We start from the raw sequence: 19,667 nt of genomic DNA on the forward strand, positions 1-19,667 counted from the left end.
ATCTAAGAGAGCTTCATATTCTGCCTCATTGTTGGTGGGAGGGAAGTTGAACCGAACGGCTTGGCATATTTCGAATAAATCATGACTAGAGAGGATCAAACCTGCCCCACACTTCTTCCTGATGACTGAACCATCCACAAAGAGCTTCCACCTTCCAGGGGTCTGAAAGAGTTATTCCTCAGGTGCAAGGTCCTTCGGTCCTGAGAACGTGCATCCGACCATGAAGTCTGCTAGTGCCTGAGCTTTAATCGCCATTTGTGGAACGAACTCGAGGTCATATTCTCCTAATTTGATGGACTTTTCGGTGTTAAGGTATCTTTTTTCTGCAACATTAAGCACACGGGACACATAGAAAACATGATTTTGATTTACCTCATGATTTTTCACTAGAACCTCTCCAATTGTTCGGTCGGACACAACTAGATAGAGCTGAAGAGTTTCCTTCGGATCAGGTCTCATTTAGAGTGGGTCCTTGGTGAGATATTCTTTTACTTCTTCAAATTCTCTTTGACACTCGGGTCCCCACTCGAAATTCTTTGACCCCTTGAGTATGGCGAAGAAAGGAAGTGCTTTCTCGGCTGATCTGGAGATGAATCACCGAAGGGCTGCCAGTTGGCCGATTAGTTTTTGGATGTCCCTGATACATTTTGGAGCTTCCATATTGATAACAGCTTCAATTTTTTCCGGGTTTTCCACAATCCCTCGGGCACTGACCATATACCCACAAAACTTCCCGCTTGCAACTCGGAACGTGAACTTATTCAGTTTTATTCTTATACTATTCCTTCGGAGAGTCTCAAAGCACTCTCTTAGGTTTTCGGCATGGTCTCAAAACAGGGACTTTACGATCATGTCTTCCACATAAGCTTCCATATATCGGCCTATCTGTTCCTTGAATACTTTGTTCACCATTTACTGAAATGTGGCTCTAGCATTCTTAAGTCCGGAGGGTATTTTGATATATGCATAGGCTCCCTTCAGAATCATGAACGCTGTCTTGGGCACATATTTGTTGTTCATAGCAATTTGATGATAACCAGAAAAAGCATCAAGAAAAGTACGTAATATTCGACCATGATGTCTATTAATTGGTTGATGAACAAGCCTTGTTGAGATCCATGTAGTCCACGCACATTCTCTACTTTTTGTTGGATTTTTTTACGATCACCACATTAGCCAACCAGTTAAGATACTCGATTTCCTCAATAAACTTGGTTTCCAACAGCTTCTCCACTTCGGCTTCAATGACCTTCTATCATTTGGCTGTAAAAGTCCTCTTCTTCTGCTTGACCGGTTTGGCCTCGGGTTGTACAGTAAGGCAATGCTTAGCCGTCTTGGGATCCAAACTGGGCTTGTCCTCCGGCCCCCAGGAGAACACATCATGATATTTCCCAATAACCACAATATCTTTTTCCTTAAAATCCTTCTCCATGTTTCTTCTAATCTAAACAATTTTCCCGAATGCCCAACATTATTATTCTGGCGGTCTTCTGATCACCCCTCATCTCCCCTAATCTCCCCTACCCCCTTTCTCTGTTGGAAACTTAAGCTTGAGGTGGGTATGGGTTCCACCGCCTTGAAGGTTGACAAGAATGGCCTTCCCAGGATTCCATTGTATGGACTCTAAATCCAAACCACATAGAATTTTATGGGCTTCTCGACACTATATGGAAATTTACCAAAAGGACAGGAAGAGTGATTGTACCTTCAAACTGTATTGGGTTCCCGCCGAAGGCATAAAGAGGGGTTTCGTCGCAGGGTTCCAATTGTTTGCCTTCCAGATTCATCTTGTAGTAGGTTTTATGGAACAGAATGTTGGCCGAACTGCCAGTATTTACAAGTACCTTCCAAATTTTGTTCTGTCCGATTAGAAGATTGATGATGAGGGGGTCTTCATATGGATAAATGACATTCTATAATCTTACGTGCTAAAAGTCATGGGCATATGGGGCTTCTCCGGGCTGAATTGGTAGAGGTTGTACACCTGTCTCGCGTACCTCTTATTCGCCGTCTTACTATTTCTGTCCAGTGCAATGCCCCCGAAATTATTTTCACTTTGCCTCTTATCCTGTCTCTTCGTTCAGGCTCTTCGGCTTCCGACTCTTCCTGATATTCCTTCGGCCCCAGTCTATCTATTAGATCTTGGATGAACTGATTGAGTTCACCTTCTTTGATCATTGGTTCAATAAGCTTCTTGAGGTGGTAGCATTCATCAGTATTATGCCCCTTGTCTCTTGGTAATCATATTACTTGTCAGGATTTTTCTTGTGATTTGGGACCTTCATCTTAGCTAGCCCAGGCTTTCCTTTGATTTTATGGAGAATCTTGGAAATTGGTGCATTTAAAGGGGTGGATATAGCTGAATCTCTATCTCTACGTCATTCGGCCCCTTGATCATTTTCCTTTCTTCCTTCTTTCCTACTGTCCCTTCGGTCACCCCAGGATCTTGAGCTATCATATATCTCTGTTTGCTTTGACCGGTCATCCCTCCGGGGATCTTTGTAACATCCAAAATTTTCCATCTTCCTCTAAATATTCCCTCCCCTCACATAGATATCATTAAGGGATTTGAGAGAAAAATCATAAAGAGATGAGCGAAGCTTTTTACCTTTATAGGGGTCCAGCCCCGCCGTAAGGAAGCCCGTTGCTTTGACTTTGTCCAGGTTGGTGACCATTCCAGCTTCTTCCTTGAACCGATACAGGTAATCAACAAGTTCTTCGTTCGCTTTCTGCCTAAAGTGGACTAAGGCTTCGAAGGACTAGGATTTGAGGGACTCGTACCACATTGATGATAAGCCCTTCAGGAAGGTTTTGAACATCTTGCAGAGCATGATGTCATTATGACCCATACTTATCATCAATAGTTCATAATTTTCATAGTGGATCTCCAGGTCGTCCTTTTCGTTGAATTTACTCATCTTTGGGAATTGCCTTTCCTCTGCCGGAGGAGGTCGATACAACTCAATTTTTTCGGTCATGATCAGTTCTCGGTCGACCCTCCTGTCGTTGTACATGGCTTTTTTCCAGATGAGTTAGCCTGATTCGGGACCCATCAAGTTCTTCGTCCGAATCATAGGAAAAATGTTGTTTCATTCTCTTCCTCCCGGGGTGGGAATTAGAGTCAGATTCATCTTTTTCGTCATACCACTTCGATCTTTTCTCCGCTTGGTGATTATTACTATCTCATCGGCCTGCAATACTTTAATCTCACCTCTCTGGAGCTGCAAGGCTTTTAATCATAATGCATCGACCTCCCTTCGCTTCGCCCTGGCCTCAACCTCCTTTTCGGCTTGATCATTTCTTTTGCCTTGCCCTTCTCCTTGGCTAATTTTTTTGCCTGGACCTTTAGAAGCAAGGCTTCTTTTTCGGGAGTTAACTTGATGACTCCATCGGTGTCAACCAAGGAGGAAGTTTATCCCCCGTCGTGAGGAGGGAAACCATGTGTTGGTGATTGTTCATGGATCGTGTTTGTCATCTTCTCAATATCTCATTACCATTCTCGTAATCCCACATATGGCATACTTATAAATTAATTTTTTTTTCTTTATATTCTAATTTACATAAATTCCTACCAAAATAGGGAGTACATAAATTATATTAACCATATTTACACATTTTCATGTGAACTCGTTTTGTGTGATGCACATTTTCAAAAAAGTAATTCTTTTTTCGTATTTTATATATTAATACTTGAAAATATTAATATGAAGTATATATTTATTTGTTCAAAAAAATATGTAATATATAATATGGGTAATCGCGGTGGGAGCAGTGGGATTTTTTTCTCAAACCGCAAACCAAACCCACACGCGGTTTGATTTAATTTCCAAACTGCATCCGCACCGCGTAACCTCAAAAACCTCATAAAACACACCACGAAAATACAGTGTGGTGTAATGCGGTTTTTATTATTTATTTATTCAAAAATATTAATATTTACATACAAATATAAGAAAAATTTATCTAATGTGAATGGTAACAATAATTTATTTTTGATTAAAAATAAAAATATGTCGGTTATTTTTAATATGTAAACAAGCATTTATAACACAAAATTATAGAAAACAAGATGAATTTATGATATATAAATATATATATATATATATATGTATGAAATTGTGGTGCAGTGCAGTTTGAACCGCCATGTTAAATTGTCAAACTGCAAACCGCACCGCACCGTGCGGTTTGACAAAAACTCAGAATGCAACTGCACCAGAAAAATTTAAAAGCCGTATTTTGTGGTGCGGGGTAAGGAGTTGCGGGCGGTTTTTGCGGTTTGTGCGGTTTGATGATCACCCTGGTATATGATCATAATAATAGTAAATTATTGTTGTATTGTGTATTAATATTTTTTTCTTTTGGTCTTTTATTAGTCTTTGATAATAAATATTTAATGGGTGCATTGATTAGCTTGGAGATTGCGTTTTGGGTCATATGTGTTTTGAGAGAAAAACATTAGTCTCGAGATTTTTTTACGGGATTCTTATTCTCGAGAATTTTTTGAATATTTTTTTAGGTAATTATTTCATCAAAATTATGCTCAAACTTTTTTACGGGAATCTTTTTATCGAGAAAGTTTTTCCGAGAATTATTTTTTAAAACACTTTTCCCAAAAAAGAAAATATCCGAGAAATTTATCACAATTATGAAATTTCAAAATTTCATATTTTTGCCAAAAAGTGCCTAATTTAGCGTTTGAATTTAAAATTTTCTAAATAAAAATATTAAATTCAAAATTCTTACTTGGAATTCTTATTCTAAATTTGAAAGTATAGATTTGAAATGAAATCAATGTTTGTGAACGACCCCAAAATATTTCAAAATTTTAGATTCAAACATTTTAAAATATTAATATCTAAGATTTTAAATTAAAAAGTTTATTTCAATTTTTTTAAAAAATAAATATTTTTTATTTTTTACCAACCAAGCAACCATAATCACCTAATTAATCCTTTTTTCTCTCAACATCCCATCCAAATAGGCCCTAAAGATTTCTTGACATGGCAACTGTACACAAAATTTGTTAATAAAAATATATCATTTATGAAGCATGATCATGGATTATCTAGAGAAAACTTCACCCCCTAAGTTAAAATTATAAAATACGAGGGAGACATCCCTGTCATTTCAACCTAAATATTTCAACAGAACATGTCTAAACTTTAACCTATGTTTATCTAAACATGAATGGATTTAACATTTCAACCTAAACATGCCAGGATGAATGTGGAATGTGTAAAAAATGCAAAAGGTTATTACGTAATTCTAACATCAAATATTTGACCAACTTCCTGTATTATCCATTTTTAAAATAAAATACGATACCTCAAAGGGACAGATAATATAATTCTTAAATTTGAAAGTCCAGTTTTTCCACAAGATTTGGATCGAATTTCAGACAAATATCTTTTTCTTTCTCGTTTTTATCTATCGGACATTTCTTCTCTGATGACAAGTTTGAAATCATAATGCATGCACCATATATCTTTGATTGGAATTTCGGTTGAATAGATTTTACCGTAGATTCATTATCATGCGGAGGCTATTGAGTATGAAAGGATGATTCCCTCAGAACGTATAAAGCGAGCAGTCACGGAGTATGTTTTTCTATGCTAGTGAGTACTAAGGCCCGATTCGGCCTGGCTGCTCGGTCGGAAGAAGACTGAAATAGTCTTGCAACACCGGTAAATGTAAAAAATGCAAAGTCATGTAAGCAAAAGTCTATTATAGTAGGTATTCAAATTCCACCTACCGAACTCCCTTTTCTTGAGTTTTAATTGTGGTCGATATTAAGTTAGATTTTATTCTTGAAAAATAAATATACAAAAAATTCTGAAATATTTATAGATCATATTCCATTTAATTATTAATTAAGTCAAATTAATTTTTACTTATCAAGAATTAATTTGCTGCAACATGTTAGCCGAGTTCTTTCCTTTAAGATGAAGAGTTTAACATACTAATTTCACTTATAAATCTAGTGAATGTTGCTTCATTCAAAGGTTTAGTGAAAATGTCAGCTAACTGTTTTTCTGTTGGAACAAAAACAAGCTCAATAGTACCATTTGCAACATATTCTCTAATAAAATGATATCTTACATCAATGTGCTTTGTTCCAGAATGATTAACTGATTAACAACGATGGATATAACACTAGTATTGTCACTCCTGATTAGAATCTTGTGCAACTGTAGAAATATCAGTACTTAATGGAGGAATATTGGTAAATATTCTATATAGATTTTTATATATTCTAATAGCTGATAATTAGGATAGTGATTCATGTAGTCACTGATTTTCAGGATCTAGATTAGTACTTTTACCTAGAATAAGCTGTGTTAGAGTATGTATAAATAGTGGGTGACTTATGTACTTCATATATAAAAAAGAGGATATTTATTCCTAACTAGCCTGAAATTCATTCATATAAAACTACATGGTATCAGAGCTTTGGTAATCAGCTCTTTTCCAGGAAATTCTGGGCTTCACTACACACTTTTTGACTCAATTTTTCTTCAATCACTTCAAAAAATATAAAATTTTGATTGCTTCAACCAAAATTTTCATATAAATCAGCCAATCTCATATATCAATCAACTTTTATTATCACCGACGATTATGACAAAACCAAACATGTCTCAGATGATGGAATCAATACAACTTCGACATCACCTGCACAGTTTATCAAGCAGTTGATGGATTCAAATCGAACCTCGAACAAGGCTAATGTGATCACAACATATCATCCAAGAACTATGCCTCATACATATATTGCAACCTCCAACAACGGTATTTGGATAATTGACTTGGGTGCTTCTGATGACATGACAAGTGATATTCAAGTCTTCAATATAACGACTAGTATATTTCTATTATTTAAATATGTAATTATTGAATAATTAAACAAATATCATATGTGTATGGGTTCTATCAGCTGGATATTATTTTGTTGTTAATTATGTATGATCGTTGGTGTTCGAGTATCATTTATGTAATTCGTTGTGAAGCTGTGTTGTTTTGTTTTTATATTTAAAGGTGATTTTATTCAAGATTTATTTCCATAAATACTTTGATTATCTCTAAAATTATTTTTATTGCTTTATAATTTTATTTATTATTTTGGGATTTTATAAAATTTAGAAATCAATATTCCATTAATTATTTACCCCTAAATGATTTTCTGATTGTATATTAGTGTAAATTCAGTATTAAATTCAGAAATGCCTAAAAAATCATGAAACTTATATTTTATTAAGTTTGAAATAATTCGGAAATTTTAAATTTGTACGGGATTTTTTGGGATTAAATTCACCCGCACGTTTGTTCGCTAAATCGTTAAATGCGGGTATATTGCGCGATTCAAAAACGCTTTAAAAATTATAAAAAAATTTCTTTATTAATTTTTAAATATTCCGAAAGTTTTAAAATTATTTTGGTAATCTTTCAAGTTATATTCACCCGCAAGTTGTTTATTAAATCATGAAAAATGACACTTTATTACGCTCCGTAATGCTTTGAATTGGTGTTTTTGTACTCAAGTTGGCGTTTTACGTGTTTTTGTAGTGTTTTTGCATTTACTACTAGAAAAAATAGAATAAATATCGCCTCTTAGACATCGATTGCTTTTGGAGCCGATGTAAAAGGTATTCTCTATATCGGTTTTAACCAACCGATGTCTTTTGCTGTTATAAACATCGGTGTTTTAGCCCAATCGATGTTAAACTTGTTTAAAAAAATTTAATCAGCGCGCCTCTTCCTTGTTTCCCCCTTTACCAAATAATTCATTCCCTCTTTGTTCCCCCTATTTTTTACCTTAGAAAAATTCTCTCCCTCTTTTCACACAGATTTTGCCTTCGGAATTTTTTCAAACTCTCTCCGCTTTTTCAACTTTACACTTTAAAAATATCAAATATTTTCAAAATCAAAAATCTAAAAGATAAACCCTTTCAGTCTCTCGTCTCTCGTTCTCTCTCACTGAAACTCACCCCTCTATGAAGAACCCTAAATATCACCTCTGCCTCTCGATTGTACTCAACTGAAGATTTAGTCATCTCCCCCGACTGTTTTTTTGTGTTTTTTGTACTCTCTCTGCTCTTTGCTCCCGACAGCTCCCAACAATTTACAAAGTACAAATGTTTCTTTTCAATCTTCTTCAACACCGCAATACTGGATTGGTATAAATCAATTTGTGAGAATTGGATGTGTTTTTTAAATTTTAGGGTTTAAATTTTTGCTCTTGTTAAATTCTTTGATTTTGAGTTTTAGGGTTTTTAATTGGGTACTTCTTCACTTGATGGGTCTGATTTCCTGAAGACGGCTTGAGGTAATTCACTTATTTTCCGCTGATATTGTTATGATTTTTGTAGCATGTGTTAACATCTATTTCTCACTGTAAGTACTTGTGTTTGGTTCCACAGGGAATTCAATGCAATTAGACCAACCAAAAGAACTCATACTTAAAGGAATTATGTGGATTCCTTAATTTTGTTTAGAAGTTCACACAACTAAAGATGAAACAATATGACATACTAGGATGTGGTTAACGACTTTGACATTTTAGTTACTTGCAATCAGGTTTTACATATACAATTTTTGTTAATTTCGCTCGTTCATTTTAATAGTCTTGCATTTGTTAGTGATGGAAATCCGTGGCTCGGATTTCGCCTTTATATGTCCTAATTATAAAAGTTAGAAGAGAAATTAAGTTTATGAATACTCTCTTATGTAGAAGCTATTCGTTACCCACTATAAAGAATATAAATGTAGTACAACTGAAATTTTGTTGGCATAATTAAATATGTTTCTTTGTTAAATATAATCGACAAAGTTGTTAAAACATATATCAGGTTAACCGGAGTCTCAAGTGGCCAAGGTAGTTTGAGTGTAAAAGTTTTTACCGAAATTTATCACCATGCTTAATAGTTATTACTTTACTTAGTATGCAGAATATTTTGTGCAGGATGGAAAGATGAATATAGGTATGAATTTGTGGAGTATTAGTCTCCCAAATATTTCAGAAGGACAGCAAATTTTTGTTTGGTGATTTTGAATGGAAAGGCTTATGTAGAGACATACCAAAAGTCTTTCCAAAGCAGGGATGTTTTTACACTGTGGGGGATCCTACAGTTGTTGCGAATGTATCCAGGAAAGGTTCCTAATTTAGACCTTATGTTTGACTGTGTTGACTGGCCAGGTGTCCGATCAAGGTTCTACCGTGGGCCTAATGCCACAGCCCCACCTCCATTGGTTCGCTATTTTGCTGATGATTCCACATTGGACATTGTTTTCCCGGAATGGTCCTTCTGGGGATGTTAAGTACTATGTTACCTTTTTCTCTTAGGTATTGATAACACATTTTATTTTCCATCTGCACAAGCAATGCCTTATCAGAAAAAAACACCAGTTTTTCAGTGTTTGCCCATTTGCTAGTAAATTGATGCTCTAATCATAACGACTATATATATCTGTAAACTTTCCTCTTAATTTGAAGGCCTGAGATCAATATAAAGCCATGTGATTCTTTGTTGAAGGACCTAAAAGAAGGGAACACCAGGATTAGCTGGATGGACAGAGATCATTTTGCTTACTGAAAAGGGAATCCTGTTATTACTGAAACCAGGATGGATCTCCTCAAATGCAATGTCTCTGAAAAGCAAGACTGGAATGCTCGTGTGTATGCACAGTTCAGAACTGTTGATTTGTAAAACTTTTTTTGGGTTAACTAGAGGGGAAGATGTCTAGAATCTATGATCACCTTTTATTTCAGTAACGAAAAACCAGGATTCATTAGTTGTAGATATGTTCTGTTTTAAATGTTATGATCGCTCTGAATTATCTTTCAGAATATTTTCAATTGCTAAAGTACTCACCGAAGATTCTAGAGATCCATTGTTCATAACCTAAATTGATTACATTACATATAATTTTGTAGCTTGTAGTGGAAAACGAATCCAAGCAAACAAGTTAAAAAAAATTCTTATAAACTTGTAGGATTGGGGTCGAGAATCACAACAAGGTTACAAGTAGTCAGACTTGGCAAGCCAGTGTATTCACAGGTTGGCATATCAATCTATATATTAATCCTTATAGCGGTGTAACTCACCCACTATGTGATCTTAAGCATTAGCGTTACATGAACTTAAACGTTTCCTGTTCCCTTTACTATTTTTGCTTTTGCTCATTCTTTCTATATATGCACAGATATAAGATTTGTATAGAAGGATTTGCTTGGTCTGTGAGTGACAAATATATTCTTGCTTGCGATTCCGTTACCTTAGTGGTGAAGCCACGATACTATGACTTCTACACAAGAGGTTTGATGCCTATTGATCTATGCAAAGTGTGTTAGGACCTGATCAAGCCTGATCATGAGGCTAAAGTTATCGAAACGGAGGAGAAATCGAGGTTCTCGAGGGGGGTCATTGTCGAATATTAATGGGATTTCAGGAGTGTCAAATGCTGATCACTTACGGTACTATACTCCTCAGCATCACCATGCACCTACTCGATGTCATTTTAGGCCCCTGACTCCGCCACATCGGTGTACGTTAAATCAAACATTTTCTATTCTGTGCATCTATGATATCGTGCCAAATTTGTTAACTCACATTTTATCTCCTTTTTAACTTGGATTTCATGGACTTGGGATTGGAAACTTCATATCTATTTTCTGTAATTTTCATAGCTACCGTTCCCCTTCGTTTAGAATATGATCTTTGTTAGAAGAGGTACTGGTTTAGTTCCAGAGCTTAACTACCAGGAAGAAATGATAAATAGCCTGCCATTTTCGATCATAGAGTTGGATTTATTTTACTTCTGTTATATGGTATGTTACGTAATTGTAATATTATGTAATATTAATTGATTACAAGTCTCAAGCACGTATTGCAGGACCTAATACTCTGTAAGTTGTCAAATGTGACCTAGAACGTTAAATTAGTAAAATAAAACTTAAAGAACACAATTCTGGTTCTAATACTACAAGGAATATACAACAATCTGCCTAGAAGGCAATATAAATTGATCATTCACCTACTGTTAGGAATCTTTAGGTTCTATATTCTAGATTCCTGAGTGAATTTCATGCGAAAGCAGGATGAGATACATAATGCTGGTTGTCAGGTTGAGCCTCCAGGAATGCGCACGATATATCTTCCTTATTCTGATGACATACGATAAACTGATGAGGTGTGATAGTATATGGTCTTTTTGAAGGTTATTCCAAGTACAAACATGGATTTATTTATTTATTTTTATTTATTTTTGTAATGTTCTAGATTCATGTATATACAAGTAGCACGACCCCTCGAGCAACTGATGATCATGTTATAAGAGCCACTGCTTTGATGAGACGCGTAGACCTAAAAGAGTTCTCAGTATGCCAGTTCTCCACTCCTAGAAACATTTTTGTAAAAGCCGTACCAAAACTTGTTCAAGGACTAAAAGTCTTGAAGATATGAATCCTTACATTTCCGTTGTTAGTATTGTTGGTACCAAGTCAAATTCTTTGTATAGACAGTAGTAGAATAGATGGATGGATATTGTGTAGTACTTAATGTTTGGATTAGATGAATTTTTTGTACAAGATGTTTGAATATTGGTTGTTAGATTTATAGATAACTGGTATTATGCAATAATTGGTTTTAGTAATTCATTGGTTTGAGAAATTTTTGGAATCTATATTTTTAAAATTTGCATTAATAAAACAGGTACAGACATCATTACGGAGGAAAATGATGTATGTCAAAGCTTAATACATCAGTTTTAGTTGAACATTGACATCAGTAATGCCAATTAAAACCGATGTTAAATACTACAACAAAAAAATCTTAAAACAGAAAACCGATGTTATTAGGCTTTATAGACATCGGTTTACCACCAATAGATATCGGTTTGAAATAAATAACCGATATCAAAAGTTATGTTTACATCGGTTTATCTTGAAAACCGTTGGTACCGGTGTTGGTAACATCAGTTTAATGGGTAAATGGAAATATTTTGCTTATCTCACGTATGTTTAAATTGATAAAAATATCATATTATTATAATATATGAAGATTAGATATGCACTAGAAATTTAACATTTTTAAAAACTGATGTTATACGTCTTCTTTAACATCAGTTTAAAATTGATGTTAAATGGGGGGTCTTTAACATCACCCCAGAAGACATCGGATTTTTTTGTTCATAGACATCGGTTTTTAGCCGATGTCTGTTCTACTTTTTCTAGTAGATTGAAGGCGTTTTCCAGGTAATCAGGTAAATTATAATGGTTGTGGTGCAAATTGGGTGTTTGAATGGTGTTGGAATAAAGGCTCGTGAAAAGACCGGCTCAAATAAGCAAGAAGAAAAAAATAATTCAGAATTTTATTCAGGAGAACGGCGCGCCCGCGCTAATCAAGCGCGCGGCCGCGCCTAAAGATCAGAAACTCAGCGCCCCTGCGCTAGTCAAGTGCGTGGCCGTGCCGGGTCGGGGTAGCGGAATTCTGTTTCTATTAGGATTTTGAGAGTTTGAAGCCCTGGTCAATTCTACAGCATATATATACATAAATAAAGATGTTTTACATAAGGAGATACATACAAAAGCTAAGGAAAAGGAGTAAAGAAGACCGTAGAGCATAATTCAACCAAGGAGAAGAAGATCTAGTTTATTCTTGTGATTCTTTGTTTAAGTTGTAACGTTCGATGCTAGTTTTCTTATTCTTGAACCTTTACTTGTGTTTCGTACTTGGTTTTATTAAGTATAAAGACTATATTTATTGTACCATGCTTTAATCGGAACCCACATTAATGATGAGTCCGATTATGGGCTAATCATTATCGTGGGGCTCTAGCGGATTTATTTATGGATTTCTTTAGTTAATTTGTTTCGATGCCTTAGTGTGTGGTGATTGTATGATAACCTAGTATTGGTTGCGCTTATTCGTCTTATGAGAGTCGCGGACTTATAAGATAGTGTGTTAATTCTTAATGAAGCGAAAGTGAATTTAAGGATTTAGAACTTTCCATGCTAGCATAGTTTCATGTGTTATTGTTATGCATAATTCGTAGGTAATTTTAACCATCTTACTTGCCCTATGTAATCATGATAGATAACTTGTGCATTAAACCGTTATATTGTCAAATTCTATAGACATATAGGGTCTCAATATAACTGGTGTCTATTCAGCTTCCATCTTTTTTATGGATGTCTGGTAGTATGGTATTCGTAGAACAAAAGTAGGCGTTTATCAGTTTTGTGTTATCCGATTAGTGTCATCACCATTACATGCTAAGATTAAGAACGAAAAGGCTATTGAATGAAGTGCTTAATGAAGTTAGAATCCCAAGTTTGTGTCATATATTATTAAACTCTCTTTACTCTCTTTACTCTCTTCAATTAATGTTCTTTAGTATAATTCTCACTACTTTACCGTAGTATAATTAAAGCCCAAGTTATTATGCGTCTTAGCATTGAATAATAGCCGTATCATTGTTGCATAAGTGCATAAATCACAAGGTTAACCTAAATCAGTTTCTGTGGGATCGAACTAGAAATAATTCTATATTACTTGCGAACACGTATACTTGCGTGAATTTTAGCGTGTGTTTAGTGACTAACAAGCTTTTGGCGCCACTGCCGGGGACTGCAGTGTTAACTTTTAGTTTATGTGTTTGTCATCAGTGATTGTTAAAGTTCATTGACTCGTACATTGTTACTTACCTACTCTTTTTCTTTGTCGTGTTTTAGGTATTCTAGCGAGCGTGTATGCATACGCATTCGCGGGCTCATAAGAGAACTCTGGATCAAGCCCAGGAAGAAGCTGTAGTGATTCGAAGGGAAGTTTTTGAGGACGAAGAGAAAGTAGCAGAAGAAGAGAAAGTTGAGGAACCAATTCTAGTAGTGATGGAAGATCAAGCAGAAAATCCTAAGGCTCTGATGGACTATTCTCAGCCTAAGATCAATGATATTCAATCGAGCATCATCAGACCAGCCATCTTGGCTAACACTTTTGAGATCAAGTCAAGCATGATACATAACTCAGTTCAGTTTGGGGGTTCTCCTTGAGAAGACTCCAACATGCACATCAGGGATTTCATCGAGATCTGCGACACTTTCAAGTTCAATGGGGTGACTGAAGATTCTATCAAGCTGCGACTCTTCCCATTCTCTCTGAGGGATAAAGTAAAGTGTTGGTTACATTCTCTACCACCAGGGTCAATCACCACATGGGAGGATCTTGCTCAAAAATTTCTCACTAAATTCTTCCCTATGGCAAAGACTGCTGCAATCAGGAATGCTCTTACTCAGTTTGCTCAGCAAACTGGACGATCTCTGTGTGAGGCTTGGGATCGATATAAGGAGATGCTAAGGAAGTGCCCACACCATGGCATGCCTGATTGGATGATTATAAACTGTTTCTACAATGGTTTGGGTGCTTAGTCTAGACCTATGCTTGATGCAGCATCAGGGGGGCCCTGTGGGCTAAGAGCTATAATGAAGCTTATGAACTGATCGAACTAATGGCTGCTAATGAATACCAGAATCCTTTTCAGAGGCTAACTCAGGGCAAGGTAGCAGGAATTCTGGAGTTGGATGAAGCAACTGCTATAGCTGCCCAACTTAAAGTGTTGATGAAGAAAGTGGACTATTTGGCGAATTCTGGAGTTAATCAAATCTCTAGTGTTTATGAGCTTTATGCGGGAGCACATGAAATAGAGCAGTGTGCTATTTCTAGCGAATCAGCTCAATTTTTGAGCAACTTTCAGAGATCACAATAACAAGCTTCAGCCACTTATCATCCAAATAACCGTACTCATCCTAACTTCAGCTGGAGGAACAATAAAAATGCAATGCAACAATCTTATCATCCATACACAGCAAAGCAGTATAACCCTCCTGGTTTTCAGCAACCGCAATATGCCCCTAGGCAACAAATTCAACTTCAGCAGCTACCGCAAGCTAATAAAAAATCTGAATTGGAGGAGGTGAGGCTCATGTATAAGAGCCAAGCTGTGTCTATCAAGACCTTGGAGAACCAGATAGGGAAAATTGCTAAAGCATTACTGAATCGTCAACCTGGCACGCTCCCAAGTGATACTGAAGTGCCAGGCAAAAAGGAAGCTAAGGAGCATGTGAAGGCAATTACATTGAGGTATGGTAAGGTGGAGAATCCTTAACAAGCAAAAACTCCAGGGTCTGAAGTTGAGGCTGAAGAAGAAGAAGTGCAGAAGAAAGCAGAAGTGGAACCAAGGAAGACTACTATTGAGCACACTCCTGAGGGTAATACATGGGAGAAACAGATCTGTCCTCCACCTCCAGTTCCTAAGAGGCTGCAGAAGAAAAAGCTGGATAAGCAGTTTGAGAAGTTTCTGGAGGTGTTCACGAAACTTCACATAAATATACCTTTCGCTGAAGCTATTGAACAAATGCCTAGTTACGCAAAGTTTATGAAAGGTATTCTCTCTAGGAAGGTGAAGCTTGATGACTTAGAGACCGTTGCTCTCAAGGAGGAATGTAGTGTTGTGCTGCAACAGAAGTTGCCTCCGAAGCTTAAAGATCCTAGAAGCTTCACTATTCCATGTACCATTGGAAATGTGTCATTTGACAAGTGTCTATGTGACTTGGGAGCTAGCATCAATCTGATACCTTTGTCAATCTTTAAAAAGCTGGACTTGCCTGATCCAAAGCCTACTAATATGACTTTGTAGTTGGCTGACTGTTCTATTACATATCCGCGAGGTATTGTGGAGGATTTCTTGGTCAAGGTGGATAAACTCATCTTCCCTGCTGATTTTGTAATTCTTGATTTCAAGAAGGATAAGAAGATTCCCATAATCTTGGGAAGACCTTTCTTGGCTACTGGTCGAACCTTGATAGATGTGCAGAAGGGTGAGCTCACCATGTGAGTGATGGATCAGGATATAACTTTTATGTGTTCAATGCCATGAAGTTCCCTACGGAAAATGAAGAGTGCTTAAAAGTGGAGTTGGTTGATTTTGTGGTTACTTCAGAAATGGATGAATTGCTAAGATCTGATGCCTTAGAGAAGGCCTTGTTGGGGAATTTCGATAGTGAAGATAATGAAAGGGATGAATATTTGCAATTTCTGAATGCTTCTCCCTGGAAGAGGAAGATTGATATGCCTTTTGAATATCTGGGAATGGAGGAGTTGAACAAAGATCCTAAGTGCCTCAAGCCATCTATTGAGGAAGCTCTTACTCTTGAGCTTAAGCCTTTACCTGAACATTTTGAGGTATGCGTTTTTAGGTGATGCATCTACTTTTCCTATGATTATTGTATCTAACCTTTCAGGTAGCGACGAGGAGAAGCTTTTGAGAATTCTTAGAGAATTCAAATCGGTAATTGGATGGACTATAGCAGATATCAAGGGAATCAACCCTTCGTATTGCATGCACAAAATTCTACTAGAGGAAGAAAGCAAGCCTACTATTGAGCAACAGAGAAGGCTAAATCCGATCATGAAAGAGGTGGCGAAGAAGGAAATTCTTAAGTGGCTGGATGCAGGGATCATCTATCCTATTTATGACAGTTCATGGGTGAGCCTAGTTCAGTGTGTGCCTAATAAATGAGGTATCAAAGTCGTTGCAAATGAGAAGAATGAGCTTATTCCTACACGAACAGTCACGGGGTGGAGTGTTTGGATGGACTACAGGTTGCTGAACAAGGCCACAAGAAAAGATCACTTCCCTCTACCATTGATTGATCAGATGCTTGACAGATTGGCCGGGCATGAGTACTACTATCTTCTGGATGGTTATTCTGGTTATAATCAAACCTGCATTGCTCCAGAAGATCAGGAGAAGACTACTTTTACTTGTCTGTTTGGTACTTTCACCTTTCGGAGAGTTTCTTTTGGACTATGTGGAGCACCAGCCACATTTCAGAGATGCATGATGGCTATCTTCTCTAATATGATTGGTCAGAATATGGAGGTGTTCATGGATGATTTCTCTATTTTTGGTAATTCATTTAATGAGTGCTTGCATAATCTCGACGACGTTCTCAAAAGGTGTGTTGAGACCAATTTGGCTCTCAATTGGGAGAAATGTCACTTTATGGCGTGACAGGGCATTTTTCTTAGGCAAAAGGTCTCTAATAAGGGTCTTGAGGTGGACAAAGACAAAGTGGGGGTCATCGAAAATCTTCCCCCACCAATTTCTGTTAAGGGGATTCGCAGTTTTCTTGGTCATGTGGGCTTCTACAGGCGTTTCATCAAGGACTTCTCAAAAATTTCTAAACCTTTGTGCAATCTTTTGGAGAAGGATGTCCCGTTTAAGTTTGATGACGAGTGTGTGGCTGCTTTTGAGTTCTTAATGAAGAGTTTAATCATGGCACCTGTCATAACTGCACCTGATTGGAGTGAACCTTTTGAGATGATGTGCGATGCAAGTGACTATGCAGTTGGAGTAGTTCTTGGGCAGAGAAAGAACAACATATTTCATGTAGTCTACTATGCTAGTAAGACTCTTAATGGTGCTCAACTGAACTACACTACTACAGAGAAAGAACTTTTGGCTATTATCTATGGTTTTGAAAAATTTCGATCTTATCTGCTTGGGGCAAAGGTGACAGTTTTCACTGATCACGCTGCAATTCGATATCTCGTCTCAAAGAAAGAATCGAAGCCTAGATTGATCAGATGGGTTCTTTTGCTTCAAGAATTTGAATTAGAGATCAAGGACATAAAAGGGACTGAAAATCAAGTCGCTGATCATCTCTCGCATTTAGAGGATCCAAGTGCAACTTCACTAGATAAGACATTAATCAATGAGTCTTTCCCCGACGAGCAGCTATTTGGAGTGCAAGAGGAAGAACCGTGGTTTGCAGACATTGTGAACTACCTTCTGAGTAATATCATGCCTCCCGACTTGACATATGCTCAACGGAAGAAGTTTTTGCATGAAGTGAAGTGGTATATGTGGGATGAGCCATTTCTTTTTCGACAAGGAGCTGACCAAATCATCAGGAGATGTATTCCTTACAGCGAAATGGGTGGGGGATCTTGCGAGATTACCACTCAACGGCTTATGAAGGATATTATGGTGGAGATAAGATGTCAGCTCATATTCTTCAAGCATGTTTCTTTTGGCCAACTTTGTTTAAAGATGCTCATCAGTTCATTTTGTGGGTAATATGTCCAAAAGGGATGAGATGCCTCTTAATGTGCTTCTCGAGGTTGAATTCTTTGATGTTTGGGGAATTGACTTCATGGGGCCATTTGTCTCTTCTTGTAATAATTAGTATATCTTGTTTGCGGTTGATTATGTGTCGAAATGGGTTGAAGTTAAGGAGTTGCCAACGAACGATGCGAAAGTAGTGCTTAATTTTCTTCATAAGCAGATATTCACAAGATTCAGAACTCTAAGAGTTATAATCAGTGATGAGGGGTCACATTTTTGCAATCACAAGTTCACTGCTATGATGCAGAGGTATAATGTTAATCATCACATTGCTACAGCTTATCATCCTCAGACGAATGGTCAAGCTGAGGTATCTAACAGAGAGATCAAGTGTATTTTAGTGAAGGTTGTGTGTCCATCAAGGAAATATTGGTCTTTAAAGCTTGATGAAGCAGTTTAGGCCTATAGAACAGCATACAAAACTCCATTGGGAATGTTGCTATTTGAGTTAGTTTATGGTAAGTGGTGTCATTTGTTGGTGGAGCTTAAGCATAAAGTATATTGGGCTTTGAAGAAGTTGAATCTGGACTTGGATGCAACTTGAAAGAAGAGGATGCTTCAATTAAATGAACTCGACGAGTTTCGACTTCAAACTTATGAAAACAACAAAATATATAAGGAGAAAGTCAAAATGTGGCACGATAGGGGTCTAGTGCTCAAATCATTTGTGCCGGGGCAATAAGTTTTTTTTTACTCCCGTCTCCGTCTTTTTCCTGGAAAGTTGAAGTCAAGGTGGTCAGGGCCGTTTGTTGTCAAAACTGTGTTTCCACATAGAGCGGTGGAGATTTTTGAGAATGATCCGCGCCAAACATTCAAGGTAAATGGTCAGAGGTTGAAGCATTATTATGGTGACATGGCAAACCGTGAGGTGGTTAGTGCCGTATTATTGTCTGTTTGATCTCGCATTTCTACGTCGAGCTAACGATCTAAAACAAGCGCTTCTTGGGAGAAAACCCAAGTTTGTTATACATTAGTAGGTAAAGAATGCAAGAAGAAAAGAGAAAAACACAAAATAATCAGAAAAACAAAAAATTTTAGGGCCAACTTCAGAAGCTGGGCGCGTGTCGCGCTGATCTAGCACGCGGCCGCGCTAAAATTCCAGAAACCAAGCGCGCCCGCGCTGATTTAGCGCGCGACCGCTCCGATTTGGCAGAAGGTGAGTGCGCCTGCGCTGGTCTAGCGCGCGGCCGCGCTGGGTCCCGAATCAGAAAAAATAAATAAATAACTGTTTATGAAGAGAAAATCGGGGTTTTTAATAGAAAATCAATTTCCACCCGAACTCTTCCACATCCTAAATTTCCCTCTCCAAATAAAACCCATTATTCCCACTATTCCCATAATCAATACCCACTTCTATTCCATATCTAATTCTCTTCTCACCTCCTATATATACATGCACTTATACACAAACTTCTCCACCACTTCACAAATTCTCAAACACAATTCTCTCTCAAACACTTAACTTTTATTCTCTCTTATTCAAT

At 37.1% G+C, this 19,667-nt stretch overlaps 1 non-coding gene and 1 pseudogene across 1 annotated transcript; one reads left to right on the forward strand and one right to left on the reverse strand.

The window, feature by feature from the left end:
- Positions 1-1,592: 1,592 nt before the first annotated feature.
- LOC141690841 (uncharacterized) lies at positions 1,593-11,178 on the forward strand (annotated as a pseudogene).
- A 3,088-nt stretch (positions 11,179-14,266) lies between these two features.
- Positions 14,267-14,373, reverse strand: LOC141694783 (small nucleolar RNA R71). Its single transcript, XR_012564066.1, has one exon. It is a non-coding gene; the product is annotated as a small nucleolar RNA R71 (small nucleolar RNA).
- Positions 14,374-19,667: the final 5,294 nt, after the last annotated feature.

Source organism: Apium graveolens, chromosome 10, assembly GCF_009905375.1.
Source record: "Apium graveolens cultivar Ventura chromosome 10, ASM990537v1, whole genome shotgun sequence".
Lineage (NCBI taxonomy): Eukaryota > Viridiplantae > Streptophyta > Magnoliopsida > Apiales > Apiaceae > Apium > Apium graveolens.